General features: G+C 49.2%; 1 long non-coding RNA gene across 1 annotated transcript; it reads right to left on the reverse strand.

Annotated features, from left to right (window-relative positions):
* Window positions 1–1,392: 1,392 nt before the first annotated feature.
* Window positions 1,393–2,782, reverse strand: LOC103744508. The gene is made up of 3 exons (XR_607708.2): window positions 2,735–2,782; window positions 2,206–2,306; window positions 1,393–1,553 (listed from the first exon to the last, which is right to left on the reverse strand). It is a non-coding gene; the product is annotated as an uncharacterized LOC103744508 (long non-coding RNA).
* Window positions 2,783–4,220: the final 1,438 nt, after the last annotated feature.

The raw sequence follows: 4,220 nt of genomic DNA on the forward strand, positions 1-4,220 counted from the left end.
ATATATTTTATTCATTATTTTTATTTTATGTGTATCCGTGTATTGCCTGCATGTAGGTAAGTGCACCCGTGTCGTGCAATGCCCGCGAAGGACAGAAGGGGACATCGGATCCCCTGGAACTGGAGTTACGGACAGTTGTTAGCTGCCATGTGGGTGCTGGGACTCAAACCTGGGTCCTCTACAAGAACAGCCAGTGCTCTTAACCGCTGAGCCATCTCTCCAGCCCCCTGCATTTATTTATTTAGTGTATTTGCATGTGTGTGGCATGTGTGTGGAGGTCAGAAGACAACTTGTAGGAGTTGGTTCTCTCCACCACATGGGACCTAGGGATCGAACTCAGGCTGTCAGATTGGTGGCAAGCACCTTGAACCGCAGAACCATCTCTCAGGTCCCTTATAACCATCTTATTCCATGTGATTCAACCATACTCAGCATATTCACAATGCTACACAACCAATACTACAGGCTATCTACTTCCAGAAGGTCACCACCTCAAAAGGAAACCCTGTCCGGTAATACCCACTTCCCACTCCTTCCTGCCTTTGCTTGACAACCACCAATCTACCCCTTGATTGGTAAATCCACTGTGGGTGGACCCGGCCGGGCAACACAAATGGAACCGCGCACTTTGTGCACATGGTGTGTTTGGCATCTGGTGTGGTTCACTCTGCCTGATGGTTTCCAGGGTCCCCCACATACCTTTCCATGGCTGAGTAATACTCCAGAGCGTGCCTAGACTACATTTTCTTTACACATTCATCAGGTGGTGAACATCAGGTCATTTCTGCCTCTCACAGCTGTGACAGGGCTACTGTGAGCATTCCTGTCCAGGTGACTGTCTGGGCTTGTGACTTCTCTGGGGGTATGCCTAGGAATTGGACTGCTGTTGGGCACCTTTTAGCTATGTCCAGTGAATGCAACAGGCAGCTCTGTAGTTCTCCTAAGTGGCAGAATAAGGGGAACACTCTAGGTGAGGGTGAGGTGCTTCTGTGCCTCTTGGAAAAGCCTCCTTGCTCCTCACGTGGAAAAGTGGAAGTGATGGAAGGGGTACGAGGCGGCCCAGGCGTCACTTCTACAGCCTGCTGGGCCACATCCTCAGGGTTCTGGTGATAGGCACTCCTGACCTGCAGCTGCACCTGGGTACACGGCTGGGTGGTGCTTGCATGTGTGCGTGCATGCGTGTGTCCAAAGGTGTACGCTCCAGGACTGGGGTGCTGAGGGGGCTGTGTAGTGTGTAGTTTCCTTAAATTCTGGCTTAGGCCCATAGCAGCATCCCGCATGGTGGCCACTTGTACATTAAGAGAATGCAACCACGGGCGGTCTGTCCCCGGCTCTGACCTCTGTCACCTCGCCTGCCCAAGGCTCAGCTCAGGACAGGTCCTACCTGCCAATCTGCCCAGCCAGCTCAGTGGCCCTGCTTCGAGTCTCCTGGGAGGAGTTCTCACTGGCCATGGAGCACGTAGTGAGTGTGCATCCACAGAGCTCCTGGGGGTCTTGAGGGGTGTAGGTGCTCTCATCCACCAGGGCTTGAACATCTGCCAGCACCTGCGAATCTGACACCACCACGGAAGGTTGAGAATCAGCAGCCTCACGTCACAGCCACTTCCCGAGTGCCCGTGCAGCTAGCCCTGGCTATCTCCCAAGGGCCTGTGAGGCTAGCTCCAGTCATCTCCCAAGTGCCTGAGCAGCAAGCCCCAGGATAAAGTGCTTGTGCATCTAGCTCTGGTTGATTACCTTAGGGACCATGATGTTAGCCCAGTCTATTTCCTAGAGTCCTAAATAAACATTCCCAGTTTCTCTCCCCAGTGCACAAGGACCCTGGTGCCTGCACACTGGACTGAAGTCCACAAGGCACGCTATGTGCTAGGCTAACCTGCTGCTCTGTGCTGAGCTAACCCACTGCTCTGTGCACACTAAGACTGTTCAGTGCTACAGCACTCCTGGTGGGTTGAGGATTTGAAAGAGGCTATCTGACCCCAAAGTCTGTGTTCTCTCCCCAGGGCCACACTGTGAACAGATGGTGGCAGGCAGAGCAGGCCAGCTAAGACCAGCCCAGGCTGCTGCAGGAACAGGAGCGTTGACATCTGTACCCAGCCAGGAAGCCTCCTTCACCCACAGTCCCATGACCTGGGTTTGTCCTCTGCTCCCTCCCTGCCTCCTGACCCACCCTGAGCCCTCAGGTCCAAAGATAGGTGTGTCACCTACTTCCTCCTCTCACAGCATTGCAGACCTGGCGGCACATGGAGTAAACAAGGCAGGCATTGGCTGCACTGTCCGCACCGCCACTCGGGCAGGAAAAACCCGGCCTGGGAGGAGGCGACCAAGCACTGTGTAAGCTGAGCTGCAAAGCAGGACGTGCCATGCCAAACCCCAGGCCAGCGCCACCCTGCAGGCCCTAGAGCCCCACAGAATTGCCAGGAGCTCAGTGCCACCCTGGGGGTGAAAAACACCCCACATATTCTAGAAGTTTCCTAGAGAGAAAGAGACCTCTGCTCTGGGCCAAAGGCCACCTCTCCACCTCTAGGATCAGCAGACTAACAGAGGTGTGAGCCCAGAGCTCCGCCTGACCTAGACAGCTACAGAGTCCCACGGGAGGCAGAGCAGGCCATGCCCATCTGGCCTTTGGCCAGCTCAGATGCACTCCCCGAAAGGAAAAAGGTGCCATCTGGTGTTAGACTCACACATGCCAACCAGAGGAACATGTAGGGAGCAGGCTAGGAAGGGGACGTCCTACCTGCCCACTGCGTCGTAAGAAGTCCCAGAGCCAGCAGGCGGGCCCAAGACTGCAGGGGAAAGAGCAGAGTCCAGCTTGAGCCTGTCACACACTCGCAGGAGTACACACGCACAGACATAGACACACACGTACACACACAGAGACATAGACACATACACACGTACACACACAGAGACATCGACACACATACACACATGTACATACACAGAGACATAGACACACACACACATATACACACACAGACATAGATACACATAAACACATACATACATGCACACAGATACGCATACACAGCACAGAGACATAGACACACATACACACACGTACATACACAGAGACATAGACACACATACACACATGTACATACACAGAGACATAGACACACATACACACATGTACACACAGGCATAGACACACATAACACATATGTACAGACACACATATGCACACATGTACATACACAGAGACATAGACACACACGTACACACAGAGAGACATAGACACACATACGCACATGTACACACACAGGCATAGACACACATAACACATATGTACACACACAGAGACATAGACACACATACACACACATGTACATAGACACACATGTATACCCACAGAGAAATAGACACACACACATACACAGGCATCGACACACATATACACACATGTACACACAGACAGACATGTACACACACAGAGACATAGACACATACGCACATGTACACACACAGGCATAGACACACATATACACACATGTACATACAGACAGACACATACACACACATACACACAGAGACATAGACACACACACGTACATACAGAGACAGAGACACATGTACACACACAGAGACATAGACACACATATACACACACAGACACAGATACACATAAACACATATACATACATGCACACAGATAGGCATGCACAGACAAACACACACATATATACACACCTAGACACACATACACACACAGACATAGGCACACAGACACACACAGACACATATACATGCATAGACACACATACATACATGCACACATAGGTACACATACATATATACACACACACAGATACACACATATACAGACACATACACAGACATACAGACACACACACAATAAATAAATAAATGTAAAAAAAAGTCTTTTATCTGTTTCTATAAATTCTAAAATATAACCTGAGGAAATAATCAGAGATAGAGAGAAGGATTTAATTTTAACAATGTTCATTGTAGCTATCAATATCAGTTACAAATAAAACTGAATTTCCAACAATAGAGGATACTTGAATACGTTTTCATATATCTAGACCAGAGATTGGCAAACTTGTTCTATGAACAATTAGATAATAAGCATTTTAGGCTTGTAGGTCATATGATTTCTGTTTTAGTGGAGCAACTCAACCATTATGGGGTAAAAACCTACAGAAATATATACATACACCTATATATGTACCTATGTGTATGTACATATATAGATACATATA

This window comes from Nannospalax galili, unplaced genomic scaffold (assembly GCF_000622305.1).
Source record: "Nannospalax galili isolate Female #2095 unplaced genomic scaffold, S.galili_v1.0 scaffold1723, whole genome shotgun sequence".
NCBI lineage: Eukaryota > Metazoa > Chordata > Mammalia > Rodentia > Spalacidae > Nannospalax > Nannospalax galili.